The sequence below is a fragment of the Hippopotamus amphibius genome, chromosome 16 (assembly GCF_030028045.1).
Source record: "Hippopotamus amphibius kiboko isolate mHipAmp2 chromosome 16, mHipAmp2.hap2, whole genome shotgun sequence".
Classification (NCBI taxonomy): Eukaryota; Metazoa; Chordata; class Mammalia; order Artiodactyla; family Hippopotamidae; genus Hippopotamus; species Hippopotamus amphibius.
In genome coordinates this window covers 64208763-64230436 of record NC_080201.1, presented here as the reverse complement: position 1 = coordinate 64230436, position 21674 = coordinate 64208763, and the positions used below count along the sequence as shown (strand labels likewise).

Below are 21674 nucleotides of genomic sequence, written 5' to 3'. Positions count from 1 at the left end.
TGGAGCAGATACAGATGCTTGCCCCGTAGGGGAGCCATGAGGTTGAATTCAAGCGAGGCAAGACTAGCCCTTAGATGCCTGGCATCTAACTTGGAGCTGGATACATCTCGGTCACCATGAAGAAGGATGATGTCTCTGTAGGTGTACGGGTGGCTGGGGAGGCGGAGAGTATAAATAATTAAGAAAAAGGAATTCATTTGGTTGCTTGCAGGTGCGGGGCTGCATATGTTCTAGTTTATGGCTAGGACACCCCCAGTATCTCCACCTCTTTCTTGTTGCTGATTTATAAAGCGAACTGCTTCCTTGTTGGGGACTGTAGAAAGGGTTCTCTATTTGAGCAGTGAGGCCACAGGAGAGACTTAGTGTTAAATTTTTCAAAAAATGCCTTAAAGTGGGGGACAATGCAAGCACACCCAAGTCTATGGAAGCAAATAAGTAGTCTCGAAACAACGTGTTTGTGTATGTGCGTGCACAGATGTGTTTGTGTATGTAGACCTATGTGTTACATATACACACAAAGTGGCATTTACAATAGAAGGCAGCGAAAATATTATTACTGAGATAATTTTTTAGACTGTAAAAGAAAACCCTAAAATAAGGTCCAGAAACATTAAACATCAAAACCAAACTATTAAAAAAAATAAGGGAAAAACGCTGAACTCTAACGATTAGACCAAAAAGTCTTTAGAGGTACAAAGGAAATGACATAGTGGAAGATGAAAGGATTTGGCTATTAAATCCTGCTTGATATTATACAATAAACAGAATTAAAGTGTATTCAGTAACTGGTAATTTAAATGGGCTGTGTTTATCTAGGAGTTCTTTAAAATATATCACTTAACCTTTTTGTTTTTAAATTTGAATTTGTATTCCTTAAAAATGAGAGACTACTAAAGATGTGAGAAAGTCACTAGTAATTTTAAAAGAAAAAAAGGTTCAACCCATTTTTTAACTTTTTGTTTTGAACTAGTTTTAGACTTGCAGAAAGTTTGCAAAAATAGCACAAAAATTTTCCTTTAGCCCTTACCCCATTTTCCTAATGTTCAACCTATTTTTAATGGTTAATATTTTAATATTTAAATGTTTAATACCCTCTTAAACAAACGAGAAAATTTTAAAGATATATTCCACTTGGCCAGAATTCTGCAAAATGGGCAAATTTAAAGTATGGTTGAAAGTATGAAGTGTTTTTTTGCAAAGTAAGATGGCTGATAAATCAAGAAACAAATGACAAGTCTGTTAATAATAAACCTCAGAACTTCTAAATATTTTTGATGCAAGATGTTAATTCAGTATAACTTAAAATGGCAGAAAGTATAAAAATACAAGTGGAGATATTCAGGGAATGTATAATTGTAGGGTCGTGGAACCGTTGGAGACTATATTATGGAACCATTAAAGTGTTAATTTTTTTTAAATGTTGGAAAGAGCTTATTTCATTGAGAAGGTATGTTAGTTGCCTATTGTCTGACTTCAAAAATTCAAACACTGAAAGGGAAAACCCAGTTTGCTAATAAAAGACTTGTGCATTCTTCCTGCTGGAGGTGACATTCTGAGATGCCCCAAAGGGGCCAGGCAGGTAACGGGGTGGGTGGGTGGGGGCTGGGGGCGTGATGTGAACTGGGCAATGCCTGCCCCACCCAAGGTGGGTTTCTGGTCCCTTCCGCCTGTTATTTGCCACGTGAGCATCTTTTGTGGAATTCCAGGTGTCTGGCTTGTGTGTGATAGCTAAAAGCATGGAATTCTGCGTGAAATGTCAGCTAAACCAACTATTTACATACAGGGGTCCTATTCAGTCTTGGTTTACCTGGTTGCAACTTGTATCGTATACTTCCTTTTATTTTCTAAATTCCCCATAGTGGGTAGACAAGAACTGATAACCACAGTTTCTTTTTTTTAATTAATTAAATAATTAATGTATTGGCTGTGTTGGGTATTGATTGCAGCACATGGGCTTTCTCTAGTTGTGGCAAGTAGGGGCTACTCTTTATGTGGTGGGTGGGCTCCTCATTGTGGTGGCTTCTCTTGTTGCAGAGCATTGGCTCTAGGCATGGGGGTTTCAGTAGTTGCAGCACATGGGCTCAATAGTTGTGGTACATGGGCTTATTTGCTCCGAAGCATGTGGGATCTTCCTGGAGCAGGGATTGAACCTGTGTCCCCTGCATTGGCAGGCGGATTCTTAACCACTGTGCCACCTAGGAAGTCCCCACAGATTCTTCTTCTCTTATGTTTCCTGCTTAGAGAAGTTCCTTTAGCATTTGTTGTAAGGCTGGTTTGGTGGTGCTGAATTCTCTTAGCTGTTGCTTGTCTGTAAAGCTTTTGATTTCTCCGTCGAATCTGAATGAGATCCTTGCTGGGTAGAGTATTCTTGGTTGTAGGTTCTTCTCTGCCATCACTTTAAATATATCATGCCACTCCCTTCTGGCTTGCAGAGTTTCTGCTGAGAAATCAGCTGTTACCCTTATGGGAGTTCCCTTGTGTGTTATTTGTCATTTTTCCCTTGTTGCTTTTAATAACTTTTCTCTGTCTTTAATTTTTGTCAGTGTGACTACTATATGTCTTGGTGTGTTTCTCCTTGGATTTATCATGCCTGGGACTCCTTGTGCTTCCTGGACTTGGGTAGCTATTTCCTTTCCCATGTTAGGGAAGTTCTCAGCTATAACTCTTCCAGTATTGTCTCAGGTCTGTTCTCTCTCTCTTCTCCTTCTGGGACCCCTATAATGTGAATGTTGGTGCATTTAATGTTGTCCCAGAGGTCTCTTAGGCTGTCTTCAGTTCTTTTCATTCTTTTTTCTTTATTCTCTTCCACATCAGTGATGATCACCATTCTGTCTTCCAGGTCACCTATTTGCCCTTCTGCCTCAGTTAATCTGCTATTGGTTCCTTCTAGTGTATTTTTCATTTCAGTTATTGTGTTGCATATCTCTGTTTGCTCTTTAATTCTTCTAGGTCTTTGGTAAACTTTTCTTGCAACTTGTCGATCTTTGCATCCAGTCTTTTTTCAAAGTCCTGGATCATCTTCACCATCATTATTCTGAATTCTTTTTCTGGAAGAGTGCCTATTTCCACTTCATTTAGTTGTTTTTCTGGTGTTTTATCTTGTCCCTTCATCTGGTACAAAGTCTTATGCCTTTTCATTTTCTCTGTCTTTCTGTGGCTGTGGTTTTCAGTTCCATAAGATGAAATAATGCTGATACTGCTTGATACTGCTGTCTGCCCTCTTGTGGAGGAAGCTGTCTAGGAGGCTCGTGGGTGCTTCCTGATGGGAGGGACTGATGGTGGGTTGGGCTGCGTGGGCAGAGCTCAGTAAAACTTTAACCTGATTTGGTGGGCAGAGCTCAGTGACACTTTAATCTGCTTGTCTGCCAATGGGTGGGGCCGTGTTCCCATCTTGTTAGATGTCTCACCTGAGGCGACCCAGCACTGGAGCTTACAAGCTCTTTGATGGGGCTAATGGTGGACTCTGGGAGGGCTCATGCCAATGAACACTTCCGCAAACCCCTGCCACCAGTGCCCCTGTCTCCTCGGTGAGCCACAGCTTCCCGCCACCTCTGTAGGCAACCCCCCAACACCAGCAGGTAGGTTCGTTCAGTCTCCTATGGGGTCACTGCTCCTTCCCCCAGGTCCTGGTGAGCGCACTTTTTTGTGTGCCCTCCAAGAGTGGAGTCTCTGTTTCTCCCAGTCCTGTGGAGGTCCTGCAATCAAATCCCACAGGCTTTCAAAGTCAGATTCTCTGGGGATTCCTCCTCCCATTGCTGAACCCCCAGGTTTGAAAGCCTGACATGGGGCTCAGAACCCTCACTTTACTGGGTGAACTTCTGTGGTATAACTGTTCTCCAATTTGTGAGTCACCCACCCAGCATTTATGGGATTTGATTTTAATGCGATTGCGCCCCTCCTACCGTCTCATTGCGGCTTCTCCTTTGTCTCTGCATGTGGAGTGTTTTTTTGTTGTTGCTGAGTACCAGTGTCTTTCTGTCGATGATTGTTCAGCAGTTAGTTTTAATTCTGGTGCTCTTGCAAGAGGGTGTGAGTGCATGTCCTCCTACTCCACCATCTTGATTCCTCTCTCCTTAGTATGTTGATTATAGTTGTTTTATATTCCTGATCTGATGATTCCCACGTTCCTGTCATGTCTGGATCTGCTGCTTCCTCTGTGTCTTCAAACTGTTTTTTGCATGTTAGTAAGCCTTGTTTTTTCTTTTTTTTCTTTTTATTTATTTATTTTATTCATTTATTGGCTGTGTTGGGTCTTCATTGCTGCACGTGGGCTTTCTCTAGCTGCTGTGAGCAGGGGCTACTCTTCCTTCTGGTGCACGGGCTCCTCATTGTGGTGTCTTCTCTTGTTGCAGACCACCAGCTCCAGGCACATGGACTTCAATAGTTGCGGCACACGGGCTCCATAGTTGTGGCTCATGGCCTTAGTTGCTCTGCGGCACGTAGGATCTTCCCAGAGCAGGGCCCAAACCCATGTTCCTGCATTGGCAGGCAGATTCTCAATCAGTTCACCACCTAGGAAGTGCTTGTTTTGTCTTTTGATATCTGGACATGATGTACAAGGTTAAAGGAACTACTGTTAGTAAACCTTTAGTGAGGAGGTGGTGAGGTGTGGGGAGAGAGGAAGCTGCTATATCCTGTGATTAGGTCTCAGTCTCTCAGTGAGCCTGTGCCTCTGGCCTGTGAACGCCACAAGAGTTTCTCTGTTTTCTTCTTCCCCTAGGATGGGACAGGATGGCTAGAGTGGGATAGGGTTGGGTATTTCCCCTCCCAGGTCAGGTATGTTCTAAGGAAACCCCAGCAGGCTAGGCTGCAATTAACTAGTCTCTCCTCAAAGCAGAACTTGTTAAGAAGAACCCAGGGCTCTGGTGATTTGAAAGTGGTTGTTTTCCCCTCCCAGCCCCCACCAAAAGCACAAAGTGACTTTTCTCTGATATTTGCTGAGAGAAATATCACAAAATTCACAAAACTGTGGGATCTCCCTAGAACTTGGTTTTCCTGGAGGTTCTGCCTGCCAAACATCTACAAACTGAGCCTCCAACAATCTACGGAGGATAAATATATCCATTATACATCCATTGTACTACACGTTTTCCTACCCTGGGTCTTGCTCCTGAGGTGTTTCCACTCATGAGTCTCTGCTGCAATAAGCTTGGATTCCTTCTACTCACTGGTCCACCTCTCCAGTCTGGGAGGCAGTGATGTTCCGTGTGTTCTCACCTCTGTTACATCCAGGAATTTTCAGAGTTCCTTGTTTTCATCATTGTTAGGTTGGAAAGATGACTTCCACAAGAAACCAAAAGCCAAAACTCCATGACTGATGTTTTATTGTTATTTTGTATCCAGGAATCGTGATCAAGTGTGAATTCTCGAACGTGGACACTGATTTACCAGCAACTATATTAAATTTAGTTGGACAGTCATATAATCTCAGCAATGTTTTTGCATTGTTCCATTTCATTTTCCTAAGTTAATATGTTATTATTACAGGCAGGATGACCATACATTCTCAGAGAGGTAGGGTATAACATTGTCTGTCTCAAGTCAAATATGCATATATTCAGGACATATTATTTAACAGCAATTACTAGTCAATCATGATATTGACCACGTGAGACATGGTTCTAAGTTCATGGACTTTACAGGCTTCTGGAGAATCGGGATATACGAGTAAATATAAATAACTACAAAATAAGAACAGGGAGATTATAACTGATACCATGCTTATGTTCTCTAGGTGGAGACTACTCTGTAGACTACATCAATGTCTCCCTACTCAAGAGATGGAAAAAGAAAGAAACGTTTTCCAGTGTTGGTTGTGTAAGAAGCCTGCTGATGGCATCACCAGCACAGCCTCCTTTCTGCTCCAGGACACTCTGAAGTCCTCTCCATGTCTTTTCACAAAGATGCCCTGAGAAACCAAGGGGAGGTGGTTCTGAAAACCATCTTTCTGTTACAGATGGTGGTTGGGACTCTGGCCAATGCCATCCATTTCCTCCTCAACATCTCTCCCATCTGGCTTGGCCACAAGCAGAGACCCACACAGACGATCCTCACCCACATGGTTGTGGCCAATCTCTTGATTCTTCTCTCCCCCAGGGTTCCACACATAATGGCAGCTTTTGTTCCCAGGAACCCCCTCTCCACTCTCGGGTGTAAATTCATATATTATACACAGAGAGTGGCTCGCAGTGCCACCCAGTGCTCCACCTGTGTCCTGAGCACCTATCAGTCCTTCACCCTCATCCCCAGGAGACAGGAGTGGATGATGCTCAGAGGAAGAGTCCCCAAGGTCATTGGTCCTTCCTGCTGCACCTGCTGGATACTCAGTTTCTTAATGCACATCTATGTCCCTGTGACAGTCACTGGTCCCCAGGACACAAACAACTATACTGATACCCAAGGCAAGTGGTTCTGCTCCACCTCAGCTCGTAAAGCAGGCTTTTTCTACCTGTGGTCCATCTCTGATGCCGTGTTTATTGGCCTCATGGTCTGGTCCAGTGGCTCCACGGTGCTTCTCCTGTGCAGACACCACCAGAGAATGCAGTGTATTCGCACCCCCACTGGGCAGCACAAATGCCCCCCTGAGACCAGAGCCGCCCACACCATCCTGCTGCTGGTGGTCACCTTTGTCATCTTCTATGTGCTGGATTGCATTTTGGCTTTTTATATCGCTGCCATTTTAGACTTGCGCCTGTGGTTGCTGCATACCGCGAACATTCTGGCTTCCTGTTTCCCCTCGTTTAGCCCCCTCCTGCTGATCCTCAGGGATCCTAAAACTCCTCGGTTCTGCTCTTGGGGTGAAGTGGTAAATACGTAGAAGAGGCTTCAAGCATAACCACAACTTCTCTGTTCTGTGATATTTATTCACGACCATTTATACTGAAGTATAATTAAAACATAACATGATACTAGTTTCAACTGGGCAACATATAAATGCAGTATTTATATATAATGGAAAATATGACAAGTCTGGTTAATATCGTCTCTATACACAGATGCAAAAATGTTTCTTGTGGTGAGAACTTTTAAGACTGACTCTCTTAGCAACTTTCACATATGCAATAGAGTATTATTAGGTATTATTACCATGTGGTACATTACCGCCCCATGAATTATTACTTTATAAGAGGAGGTATGTGCCTTTTTTTTATTAATTCTTTTCTGTTCTTTTCTTTTCGGGCTGTGCCTGGTGGATGCAGGATCTTAGATCTGTGATCAGAGATCCAGCTTGGGCCCTGGCAGTGAAAGCACGGAGTCCTAATCACTGGACCTCCGGGGAATTCCCTCTACCTTTCGACATTTATACTCAGTACCACATTTTTACATAAAATCCAATGAACTCAGAAGGTCAATTTGATATTGGTGCTGCCTTGGGAGATCTGAAAGTCAATCCAGGAAATATCAGCTCAAAATTGATCCACGAAAATAGTCAGGAAACGGGTTATCCTCCTGGTCAGCGTGATTCTCTGAAAGAAATGTCCTTTCTTCAGGAACATGTGAAATGGGTCCGTGCACATTCATTCTCATGTCAGCGTGGCTCACACCTGACAACTCTTGGCACTTATTCCAATATTGGTCCAGATAAACGTTACTCCAGGGTGAGGGGAGAGTTTATTTTAAGATAAAGATAAGAAACCTGGAAAATGGGGGAGATTTTCTAGACTATTTTGTGTCTTAATTTCACTTATATTTCTGTAATATGCTGTCATGTTACACAGAATATCAATATTGTGCAATCAGCCGCTTTACCTTTGAACCTGGATTTTCTTTCCAGGGTTGACTCTCAGTAAATCTGATTGATGTGGTGAATGAAGTAATAGGAAGGAAATAGTAGATGCTGCCCTCTTCCTATTTGTCACTTAAATGTTTAGTTTTCATCACGGAAATGCAGAGTCTTGGAACTTAGTTTTTTACTTTAACCTAATTGCTGTTTTCTGTTTCTCTTTTCCTTATATCTTCTTTTGGAAATACTGGCATTTTTAATATTCCATTTTTAAAACTGCTAGTCCTAAAGTATAACTATTTGTATTGATTGCTGTAGCCATTATGTATAGATTCCCAAAGTAGTATATTTTCATTAGAACTACTATGACCATTCCAAAGCATATGTAAGAATACATATGTTTCACCCAAAGGACAGAGACTGGCTGAATGGATACAAAAACAGACCCATATACGTGCTGCCTACAAAATGCTCACTTCAGATCTAGAGACACACACAGACTGAAAGTGAGGGGATGGAAAAAGGTATTCTACACACATGAGAATGAAAAGAAATCCAGGATAGCAATACTGATTCAGACAAAATAGACTTTAAAATAAAGATTGTTATCAGAGACAAAGAAGGACACTGCATATGATCAAAGGATCAAGCCAAGAGGAAGATAGAACAATTGTAAATAGTTACGCACCCAACACGGAGCACCTCCACATATAAGGAAAATCCAGTGTGTGTGTGACCCTCACAGCCCCTCTCCGTTCAGATGAGCCCATTTCAGGAGCTCAGTAGCCACATGGGACTGGAGTTTTCACACTGCCCAGCCCACATCTGGACACTTTCACCAGCTCAGCTAGATGTCAGGTGATGAATCACGTGTTTCAAGTATCACAGCCCGGATATTAGTGGTTCTTTTTGTATCTTCGTAACCTAGTGCTCGGAATGACACATAGTAGGTCCAAAGTATCTCTGAGTGTTTGAACATGTCAGGCAGCATCTGCATGGTGAATAATTATTCAACATATTAAAGCCATTATCATGGGACTTCCCTGGTGGTGCAGTGGTTAAGAATCTGCCTGGCAGTGCAGGGGACACAGGTTCAATCCCTGGTCTGGGAAGATCCCATATGCCTCAGAGCAACTAAGCCCATGTGCCACAACTCCTGAGCCCCATGCTGCAGCTACTGAAGCCCACGCACCTAGAGCCCATGCTCTGCAACTAGAGGAGCCATCACAATAAGAAGCACTCCCACCACCGTGAAGAGTAACCCCCACTCCCCACAACTGGAGGAAGCCCGTGCACAGCAATGAAGACCCAACGCAGCCGAGGAAATAAAAACAAACAAACAAACATTACCATGTACATTTTTCCAGTCAGGGGCCATAAATGGACAACTTTTTTTTTTTTGGAGTATAGTTGCTTCACAATATTGTCTTAGTTTATACTGTACAGCAAAGTGAATCAGCTATATGTATACATATATCTCCTCTTTTTAGGATTACCTTCCCATTTAGGTCACCACAGAGCATTGAGTAGAGTTCCCTGTGCTGTACAGTAGGTTCTTTTAAGTTATCTACTTTATACGTAGTATCAATAGTGTGTATACATCAATCCCAGTCTGCCAATTCATCCCACCACCACCCCCTTTTCCCCATTGGTATCCATGTTTTTTCTCTATGTCAGTGTCTCTATTTCTGCTTTGTAAATAAGATTGTCTATACCAAGTTTTTCAGATTCCACATATGTGTGTTATTCTACGATATGTGCTTTTCTGTTTCTGACTTACTTCACTCTATATGACAGTCTCTAGGTCCATCCATGTCTCTACAAATGACCCAATTTCATTCCTTTTTATGGCTGACTAATATTCCACTGTATATATATACCACCTCTTCTTTATCCATTCCTCTGTTGATGGACATTTAGGTTGCTTCCATGTTCTGGCTATTGTACATAGTACTGCAATGAACATTGGGGTGTACATCTCTTCCTGAATCATGGTTTTCTCTGGGCATATGCCCAGTAGTGGGATTTCTGGGTCATATGGTAGCTCTCTTTTTAGGTTTTTAAGGAATCTCCATACTGTTCTCCATAGGGACTGTATCAGTTTACATTTCCACCAACAGTGCAGGAGGGTTCCCTTTCCCTCCACACCCTCTCCAGCATTTATTGTTTGTTGATTTTTTTATTTTGGCCATTCAGACCGGTGTCAGGTGATACATGATTGTAGTTTTAATTTGCATTTCTCTAATGATGAGTGATGTTGAGCATCGTTTCACGGGACTCTTGGCCATCTGTATGTCTTCTTTGGAGAAATATCTTTTTAGGTCTTCTGCCCATTTTTCTCATCGGGGTGTTTGTTCTTTTGCTATTGAGCTGCATGAGCTGTTTGGAGATTAATCCTTTGTCTGTTGATTTATTTGCAAATATTTTCTCCCATTCTGAGGGTTGCCTTTTTGTCTTGTTTATGGTTTCCTTTGCTGTGCAAAAGCTTCTAACTTTAATTAGGTCCTGTTTGTTTTTGTTTGTTTGTTTGTTTTTATTCTTATGCTCTAGGAGGTGGGTCAAAAAAGATGTTTCTGTGATTTATGTCAAAGAGTGTTCTGCCTATGTTTTCATCTAAGTGTTTTATAGTGTCTGGCCTTACATTTTGACTTTTAATCCATTTTGAGTTTATTTTTGTCTATGGTGTTAGGGAGTGTTCTAATTTCATTCTTTTCCATGTAGCTGTCCAGTTTTCCCAGCACCACTTATTGAAGTGGCTGTCTTTGCTCCACTGTATATGCTGGCCTCTTTTGTCAAAGATTCGGTGACCATATGTGCATAGGTTTTTCTCTGGGCTTTCAATCCTGTTCCATTGATCTCTATTTCTGTTTTTGTGCCAGTACCATACTGTCGTGATTACTGTAGCTTTGTAGTATATTCTGAAATCAAGGAGCCAGATTCCTCCAGCTCCAGTTTCTCATGATTGCTTTTGCTGTTTAAGGTCTTTTGTGTTTCTCTACAAGTAAAAATTTTTGTTCTAATTCTGTGAAAAATGCCATTGGTAATTTAATAGGGATTGCATTGAATCTGTAGATTGCTTTGGGTAGTATAGTCATTTTAACAGTATTGACTCTCATGAATGTACAACTTTAAAGAAGCAGTAGCTGTGCTATCTTCCTGGCTTATCAGGAAAAACACATGTTCATGAGATGTGGACGTGTCTGCTGCCTTCATGCACCAATTCACTGCAGAAGGAGCCTGATGGGCAGGGTCTACTGAGCCCCTTGTGCTCCACGGTCCCTCAGAAGAATGACATCAGGTCTACTTCCGAGGTAATGGGCCAGGTTTCAAAGGTCCAATTATCAATTTAAATTTCCAACTAGCAATAGATCATTCCAATAATCAATTTGAAGAATTCTAATGTTGTCTCTCTATTCCTAATAAATTCTTATTCCTAACCCATGTCTGTGTGTCCCGGAATGCATCTTACGAGGGCTAATGGCCTAGAACACAGGGAGAGCTGGAGGTCCAGTGAGAGGTTCCAGGAGGGGCTCTATGGGTGACTTAAACAAATGACAACCTCCTTGCAGAGTCATGTGGACACGCGGGAGACCTGAGGATTCTGAGGAAGGAGACAGTGGTTTCAAAGGGGGTATTTTCCAGATTACACTGACCTCAGCCACAAATAGCAAGCGTTGTGGAACTTAAACTAGGGGAAAGATCAGCCTCCAGATCATATGCTGGTGATCAGGGTGAACATACTTTGGGACAGTTTGGAAACGTGAGGCCATGAAGGAACATGCCCAACGGGAACCATAGTGAAGGGAGCCCCAGGTGCACTTTGAGTGTCCCTTCCCCCCAATTATGACTTTCCCTCTAAACTTGGATTCTCCCACAGGGAACATGGAAAACTTCCCCTGCCCTCTGCTCAGCTGCTCATGTAGATCTTCTCTGTAATTGCCAGGAGTTGTCACAACTCCCCAGATGTGGATGAGGGGGACGAGCACTGGGGGTAAGACGTGCTCCTCACGGGAGACGCCCCAGACTCTCTATGCAGACAGTGTCAGCTGTGCTGCAGGTGACGTGATGATGGCACCTCTGTGGGGAGATCGGGTTCAGGGACCCCGTCCCTATAACGGTGGCCCATCCTGATGGACACGTCCCTGCACAGAGCTCTGGAGCCGCGTCCAGGCAGGTGAGTGCTTCCTTGTGTTCTGTCTCAGGGCAGAAAACAGGAGAGAAGGGCTCTCCCCCAGGAGAGGAGCTCAGGGTTGCATGGTCAGCAGCCTTGGGCAGGACAGGTGCTCACCCTGCCCCGTTCCTGCCCTGGCTGGGCAGGTAGAAGATGGGAATGTGCTGGGGGGTGTGGCAGGGTGGGACCATGATCATGAGATTCAGTGCTGGTATTTGGGTCCTAGTGTCCCTGACAAGGAGGGAAGAAAGTGGGGGGGTCTCTGGAATGTGATCCAATCTTGGATGAACCACTCCACCATGTACCCAAGTGTCTGCTTATTCTCCCAAACCTCACAGAGGTTTAGGCTTGGGTGTGACTACATATGGGACATTGATGTGCAGAGTCTGGGTTATAACTTCAAACTCCTGACGCATCAACTAAGGTCCATTGGCATATAGTTACTTACATGTACAGACAGATATTCACAGAGAAAGATAGCCTGTGCTGAAATGACATTGTGTTGCCTTTTTTTGTTTCTTTTCTGAAATCCTGTTGCAGTAGGGTGCTGCTGCCTCAGTATTCCTCCAAAATATGGGGGGTCAAATTTTTCTTTATGTTCTGTATTGTGTGTGTGTGTTTGAGAGAGTACTGCTTTGTGTGTGTGTCAGGCAACAAGGGGAGAAAGAAAAAAATTACTGAGAAGAACTCTATTAAATTTTCAAGTCTCAGGAATAGTTGGGCTGGTGGAACATAGCTGAACTATCCTTCCCGCTTTACATTTTAATATCCTTCCCTCATATTCCTAGTAGTGAAGGATAATTCAGTAAAATTTTCTGTAGCTTTTACTGCTGCTACTACTAATGCCATATTAGAGCACTTTGTTCAAGCTACTGTGATCAACCATGAACATGAAAACATGTGTGCACGTCAGCCGTTTTTTGTTTGTTTTTCAAATTCAAACAATTCTTAAAAATCTCATTGAACTATGAGCTTCTCAACAGAAGTAGCATCTTTTCTCTCTCTCCACATTTCCTCCATCATGGTACCTGGAACATGGTAAGCACTGAGTTATTTTTGTTTCAATAATACTTAAAAAATTTTTTTCTTTTACTAAAAGGAAACTTTTAATGTTCATTTTAAAAAAGGCACCATATAGTGACAGGAGTCAGTCATTTCTTGTCCCATTTGACCCCCCACTTTCTGTCCCCATGCCTGGAAAATGGAAGAGGGTGACCCAGAACTGGGTAAGTTCAGTCACTGCTCTCTGGCTATAGAATATGTATAATTATATTCTTTTCAGATTCTTTCCCTTATAGGTTATTACCAAATAATGAATATACTTCCCTGTGCTATACAGTCGGTTCTTGTTGTTTATTTTATATATGGTAGTGTGTATATGTTAATCCCAAACTCCTAATTTATCCTTCCCCCACTTTTCCCCTTTGGTAACTGTAAGTTTATTTTCTATGTCTGTGAGTCTCTTTCTGTTGCAAATGAAAGTTATCTTCTTCTTTATTTTTAAAATTTATTTATTTATTTATTTATTGGCTGTGTTGGGTCTTCATTGCTGCGCGTGGGCTTTCTCTAGTTGCGGCAAGCAGGGGCTACTCTTTGTTGTGACGTGCGGGCTTCTCATTGCGGTGGCTTCTCTTGCTGTGGAGCACGGGCTCTAGGTGTGCAGGCTTCAGTAGTTGTGGCTCAAGGTCTCAATAATTATGGCTCGTGGGCTCTAGAGCTCAGGCTCAGTAGTTGTGGTGCACGGGCTTAGTTGCTCCGTGGCATGTGGGGTCTTCCCGGACCAGGGCTTGAACTCATGTCCCCTAAATTGGCAGGCAGATTCTTAACCACTGCATCACCAGGGACATCCCAGAAGTTATCTTCTGATGCAAATGATTCCCAAATGCACAACCATATAGACAGGAGTTTTGAGTTCTTTTCATTTCACTGTTATGCCAGCTTTTGCATCTATGTTCTGTATCAATGCCTACTTTACATTTCTTATGAGGAAATAGAGACACAGAGAGATAAATAAAATTCCCCAAGTTGGACTAAGCTAACAAGTGGGTGATCTTGACATCAAACAAGAGCTGTCTGGTCCAGTGGCTGAAATTTTAACCTGTGCATGACATCTACCTACTGTCCTATTAATACCCCATATTCTACATGACGGAATAAGGTTTTGAGACTTTAAAGAGGTGTTCTAACGTCCCAGCAGCAGTGAGGGGGTGCCAAGGAAAAGATCTGGTGAACCCCAAGCTTATGGTCATGAGCTATTCACTTTGCCACTGCCCGCAATGTCTGCACAGACTATCACAAGATAAAACCAATTTTCCAGAAGAGAAGGGAGTCTTGGTAACTCTGGGATTTTGTTGCAAGTTCTCATCTCCTTTCCTGCACCTGACAATGGCTTCTGAATCCTATAGAAATATTACAGATTACGGCCTCTGGGACACATTACTCCTTTCATCAGAACATTTCAACATTTGCATTCTACCTGACGGAAACTTGGTATTCCCTCATAAGGGCTCAGATCAAAATTCACTTTTACATGACACCATAGGTGCTATAGGCAATTTTTTTGAGCTCAGATCGCTAGCTGACTCTGATTTGTAAAACCCAGAACAAAGTAAAAAGTCAGACAAGATGTAGGAACACAAAAACTAATGAAGATGTAAAACCATCTGCTGTGTAGTGGGTCTAACATTCACGGTGTTTATTTTTTTTTTTAAGTTTTAAACATATCTCATTCATATTTACTGAATTTTTCAGGTTTATAGTATAAATATAATTTTTCAGTAGCAATTTTTAATACTCTGAATATGTGCATAAATGTGAATAATCATAATATTATATTTTTCAGAGAGAGAAAATAATTTTAAATTAAAGAGTTGATTCATGGAAGCCAGGAATTTATGTTAGTGAAGTTCACTTTGTCTCTGCTCATTCTGTTTAGAACTCATTCCATTATACTGAAACAGATTACCAGACAAGATGTTAAACTAAACTGTGAAGCATTGTCTAGTAATATTATATTATCCATTTGTTCTTTGCAGGTATCTTAGGTTCTTTTGCTACTACTTTGTATAGTGTTTATTTTTTGGTGTGGACTAAGAGGTCACTCAGACAAAGCTCTCCTGGACCCGACTTCTCAGCAAGTTCAGATCTGTGGGATTTAAAATTTTTTTTTATTTTTTGGCCGTGCCACACGACATGTAGGATCCTAGTTCCCTGACCAGGGATTGAACCTGGGTCCCCAGCAATGGATGTGCGAAGTCGTAACCACTGGACCACCAGGGAATTCCCTGTAGAATTATTAATAACTTAAAATCTTTGGCCAGTGAGGAGCTTTTCTATACTGAATATAATATTTGAGGACATTTTAGGGTCATATTGAATATTCAGAAGGCTGTTGATTTTTTTGGAAGGTTTTTTGTCACCAGTCACTCTGGTGAACAATGTTAAGAGTTCTCCAAAGCTGACAGTTGATTCTCTTGCAATTTCAATGAGTTGGAGAACCTTATAATTTGAACGTTAGTTTGCATATTTCTATTTCATTGTCTTAGGCTGATGTGTTATAATTGATGACCGTGAACTCTAGGGGGGTCCAGTGCCCTTGTCTCTCTTTCGCATACTCACTTACTAAGTACGTATTACTTATCATTTATTTATGGCTCGTCCACAGTTTTGAACTGGACAGGCCATGGCTCCGAAGTCCATGCTACCTGGCATTCTAGCGAAGAGTCAGACGATACGGATAAATAGAACTAAATAAAAAGTAATAATGGAAAAATGTGATTGGTGTCAGTGATATGTTCTCCAGGTGAAGCGCCTGCCGTGGAATGTGTCCGTGTCTCCCCTTACAGGAGAACAAAAGGGCCGGGATCCTTGTACCAGGTTATGTAACTAAGGGGAGTCCTCACGTCTGCACTGGCTGGGCCTGCTCGTCCCTCTAGGCCCCTCGGCGGCTCTGTCCACATCTCCTCAGAACAATGCCCTAGGAGGTACTGTTGGTGGGATGTAAGTGGGTGCAGCCACAATGGAGAACAGTGTGGAGGTTCCTCAGAAAACTTAAAATAGAACTACCATATGATCCTGCAATCCCACTCCTGGGCATATACCCAGGCAAAACTATAACTCAAAAAGATACGTGTATCCCTCTGTTCATTGCAGCGCTATTCACCATAGCCAAGACATGGAAACAAGGTAAATGTCCTTCGACAGATGAATGGATAAAGAAGATGTGGTGCATATATACAACTGAATACTACTCAGCCATGAAAAAGACAGAAATGATGCCATTTGCAGCAACGTGGATGCAGCTAGAGATTATTACACTAAGTGATGTAAGTCAGAAAGGCAAACACCATATGATACCGGTTGTATGTGGAATCTAAAATATGGACAAACAAACCTATGTGTGAAACAGAAACAGAATCATGGACATAGAGAGCAGACTGGTGGTTGCCTAGGGGGAGGGGTAGAGGAGGGGTGGAATGGGAGTTTGGGATTAGCAGATGCAAAGTATTATATATATAGAATGGATAAACAATACGGTCCTACTGTGTAGTACAGGGAACTGTATTCAATATCCTGTGATGAACCATCACGGAAGAGCATATTGAAAAAACAGTGCCTATATGGGTATAACTGAATCACTTTGCTGTGGAGCAGAGATTGGCACGACATTGTAAATCAACTGTACTTCAATAAAATAATAATAATAATAACAATAATAAACAACACTCTAAGAACCCCAAGAAAAATGACTCTGAAAATCATCTTCCTTTTCCAGTTGGTGGTTGGGTCTCTGGCCAATGTCATTCTTTTCTTCCAGAACATCTCTCCAATCCTGCTTGACTACAAACAGAGACCCACACACATAATTCTCACCCACATGGCCGTGGCTAATTTCCTGGTTCTTCTCTCCTCTGGGATTCCCCACATGATGACAGCTTTTGTTTCAAGGAACCCCCTGTGCAGTCTTGGGTGTAAATTTGTACATTATATACAGAAGGTGGCTCGCAGCTGCACCCTGTCCTCCACCTGTGTCCTGAGCACCTATCGGTCCTTCACTCTCGTCCCCAGGAGAGTGGAGTGGGGGATGCTCCGAGGAAGCGCCCCCAAGGTCATTGGTCCTTCCTGTTGCACCTGCTGGGTGTTCAGTTTCTTAATGAACATGTATATTCCCGTGAAACTTACTGGTCCACAGGACACAAGAAATGATACCGACACCGATAGGAAGTGGTTCTGTTCAACCTCAAGTTGCAGTGCAGACATTGGTTGTCCTGTGGTCCATCTTCGATGCCGTGTTTATTGGCCTCATGGTCTGGTCCAGTGGCTCCACGGTGCTTCTCCTGCACAGACACCACCAGAGAATGCAGTGTATTCACACCCGCACTGGCTGCCACCAATGACCCCCAGAGACCAGAGCCGCCCACACCATCCTGATGCTGGTGCTCACCTTTGTCATCTTCTACGTGCTGAATTCTATTTTTGCTTTTTATGTCAGTGTCTTTTTAGATTCTCGTCTGTGGCTAATGCAGACCTCTCATGTTTTGGTTGCATGTTTTCCCACTGTTTGCCCCTTCCTGCTGCTCCTGAGGGGTCCGAGAACTTCTAGGTTCTGCTCCTGAGTTGTCAGAAGTCATGGGTGAAGTGTTAAATATGCAGAAGTCAGCTTCCATAATAATCATAATAATAATCAGAATTACTCTCTTCTATAACTGTTTTCTTAGTAGCAACCTGTCACAGAAAATCCACGAAAATCTTAGAAGATCAATCTCATACTGGTGCTGTATTGGAAGGTCTGAGTCAATAGGTGAAATATTGACGTGAAAAAATTGCGACAAATTATTGAGGAAGTCAGTTTCACCCTCAACCAGGACAGCTGCCTGAAAGATATCTCCTTTCTTCAGGAACAATTGCAGTGTCTGCACTGTTTTATATCCATGAGAGTGTGGCCAATAGCTAACATATATTGGCACATGATCTAGTATTGGTCAAGATAACTGTCACTCCAGGCTGGGCATGAATTTTACTTCATAGATGAAGATAACATGGGTGGAACACGAAGAAAAAGAAAAATAAAGGTGTTTTTTGACATTATTTTGTATCTTTGTTTCTCTCACATTTCTCAAATATGTTGTAGTGTTACACAGAAAATCAGTCTTGTTCAGTGAGTTGCTTCCTATTTAATCCTCACAGATTTTTCTTTTTTTAACATGGCTAACCCTCAGTGAAGTTTACTGATTGGTTGGATGCAGCCATATGAAAAGGGAGAAGAAACTGACATCTTTATATTTTTCACTTGAATATTTAGTTTTCATCATTGAAAAGCAGAAACTTGAGGCTAAGGTTTCTGTTTGTCCTATTTGCTTTTTTCCTCTCCTTGTTTTTACTTTTTGCCTTCTTTTGGGGCAGCGTGATATTTTTATTTATTTATTTATTATTAAAGCTTAATTGCTTTACAATGTTATACTAGTTTCAGGTGTGCAACACAGTGATTTGATATTTTTGTAGATTATACTCCATTTAACCTTATTATAAGACCTTATTATAAAATACTGGCTAGGTTCCATGTGCTGTACGTTATGTCTTTGTATCTTATTTATTTTATACCTAGTAGTTTGTACCTCTTAAGCCCCTTGCACTATTGTGCCCCCTACACTAGTTTGTTATCCGTATGAGTCTGTTTCTGTTCCGTTACATTTGTTCATTTGCTTTATTTTTTAGAGTCCACATATAAATGATAACATATAGTATTTTCTTTCTCTGTTTGACCTACTTCACTAAAGCATAATACCCTCCAGGTCCATCCATGTTGCCGCAAAATTTTATTCTTTCTTATGACTGAGGAATATTCCATTTTGTGTTTATAGATATACGAACCATCTTCTGTAACCATTCATCTGTTGATGGACATTTAGGTTGCTTCCTTGTCTTGGCTGTTGTAAATAGTGCTGCTGTGAACACAGGGGTGCATGTACCTTTTCCAAGTCGTGTTTGTTTTTTCCAGATGTATACTCAGGAGTAGAATTGCTGGATCATGTAGTAGTTGTATTCTTACTTTTTTGAGGACCTTCCATGCTATTTTTCACAGTGGGTGTACCACTTTATAGTCCTACCAACAGCATACAAGGGTTCCCTTTTTTCCACATCCTTGCCAACATTTGTTACATGGAGACTTCTTGATGATGGCCATTCTGACAGGTGTGAAGTGATATCTTATTGTGGTTTTGATTTTCATTTCACGAATCAGTGATGATTAGTGATACTGAGCATCGTTTCATGGGCCTCTTGGCCATCTGTATGTCTTCTTTGGAAAAAATATCTATTCAGTTCCTCTGCCAAATTTTTAATCAGATTGTTTGGAGTTTTATTTTTTTGTTTTCTGTTGAGGTATATCAGTTCTTTGTATATTTTGGTTATTTCCCCCTTATTGGCTATATAGTTTGCAAATATTTTCTCCCATTCCGTAGGTTGTCTTTTCATTTTCTTGATGGTTTCCTGTGCTTTGCAGAAGCTTTTGTTTGATGGAGTCCCACCTGTTGATTTTTGCTTTTGTTGCTTTTGGTTTTGTTGTGAGGTTAAAAATATTATCCCAAGACCTGTGTCAAGGAGATTGCCACTTATGTTTTCTTCTAGCAGTGTTATGGTTTTAAGTCTTACGTTCAAATCTGTTATCCATTTTGAGTTTGTTTTTGTGTGTGGTGGAAGACAATAGTAGGGTTTCATTCTTTTGCATGTGGCTGTCCAGTTTTCTCAGCAGCATTTATTGGAGATACTACTATGTCCGCATTATATATTCTTGGCTCTTTTCTTTTTTTGGCAGATTTTTATTTAATTTTATTTATTTATTTATTATTTTTTGGGGGGTACACCAAGTTCAATCATCTGTTTTTATACACATATCCCCATATTCCCTCCCTCCCTCTACTCCCCCCGCACCCTCCCTCGAATCCCCCCCACCCTCCCCATCCCAGTCCTCTAAGGCATCTTCCATCCTCGAGTTGAACTCCCTTTGTTATACAACAACTTCCCACTGGCTATCTATTTTACAGTTGGTAGTATATATATGTCTGTGCTACTCTCTCGCTTCGTCTCAGCTTCCCCTTCATTCCCCGCCCCCTCCCAAACCTCGAGTTCTCCAGTCAATTCTCTGCATCTGTGTCCTTGTTCTTGTCACTGAATTCATTATTTTTGGCTCTTTTGTCATAAGTTGACTGACAGTGTGTGTGTGGGTTTATTTCTGGGCTGTCTATTCTATTCCATTGATCTATGTGTCTATTTTTATGTCAATACCACACTGTTTTAATTACTCTTGCTTAGTAATAGAGTGTGAAATAAGGGGGGGGAGTGCCTCCAGCTATGTTTTTCTTCCGCACAATTGCTTTGGCTATTTGGGGTCTTTGAGAGGTTTCTTATAAATACTAGGATTATTTGTTTTATATCTGTAAAAATGTTGTTGGCATTTTAACAGGAATTGCGCTGAATCTGAATTATTTTCATCTTTAAAATTAAAAAAGAACAGAAACAATAAATGCTGGAGAGGATGTGGAGAAAAGGGAACCCTCCTACACTGTTGGTGGGAATGTAAATTGGTGCAGCCACTATGGAAACAGGATGGAGGTTTCTCAAAAAACTAAAAATAGAGTTACCATAGGATCCAGCAATTCCACTCCTGGGCATAGATCTGAAAAAAACAAAAACACTAATTCAGAAAGATACATGCACCCCGATGTTCATAGCAGCATTATTTACAGTTGCCAAGATGTGGAAGCAACCCAAGTGTCCATCAACAGATGAATGGATAAAGATGATGTGGTCCATATACACAACGGGAGAGGTTCAGCCGTACAACTTGTGTCCTGGGATTCCCTCTGTTCACCTCTGGCCGCCATTACTGGGAGGTGGGTAGGGTCCAGCCAAGAGTGGGATGTGGGCGTTTGCAAAGAATCTGTGCGTTGCTGAGGGAAGGTTCAGCTGGCTCCAGATCTTGGCTCCTGGACTGTGAGTTTGAGAAATGGAGACGTCTTCTCTGCCCACACTGTGCCTTCCACTGTTCTCAAGGTGAGCCCCCGGTTACATCGAGTGGGGATTTTCCTGGATATGAATATTGGGATTGTTTCCATTTATCACGTTGGTGATGGATCCTGTATGTTTACATTCACTAAAGTTTCTGCTGCGGAGCCACTGCTTCCATTTTTCTCTCCTGCATATCTGACTGAGGATGCTCAAAGCTTGCTGAGAACCTGTCCTGTGATGAATCTAGGCACTGATGGTCTCCGATAAATCCAGGGCAAAGCAAATGAAACTCTGACTACGGAAACATGGGTAGAAAGTTCTTGTGTACACACAGCTGTGGATGGGAACGTTCCTGTTTGCTACACATTTGGTACAAAAGCGTAACAGGAAATTGTGGGACAACTCATGAATCATTAACACAAATTGTATCAGGGAAACTTACGTTTCCAGAATTAGTGTGATGGTTTCAGGACTTGTTTATTTCTGTTCCAATTATTATGTTCTTTCAGATCAATTTCTAAATTTTTTTAATTGTCTGTAAGCTTAACTTAGTGTGTAATGGAGGTTATAAACTACATAAAGCTCATTTGTGACTCTTCAGATTCATTTTTCTGTGTATTATGGAAATAAGACGTGTTTCAACAGTAAAAATGTGTGCATGTATTCAGTGTCATTCAACAACTGAAAAACATGCAGTCATTTCAAGAGCACCTTGAGCTCTGTGGGCCGTATTCCATTTCTGTCGGACGTTGCCAGTCACGCTCCGACCCTTCT

At 41.8% G+C, this 21674-nt stretch overlaps 1 pseudogene; it reads left to right on the top strand.

Moving 5' to 3' along the window:
- Positions 1 to 116: 116 nt before the first annotated feature.
- Positions 117 to 21187, top strand: LOC130838200 (ret finger protein-like 3; annotated as a pseudogene).
- The last annotated feature ends 487 nt before the right edge of the window (positions 21188 to 21674 follow it).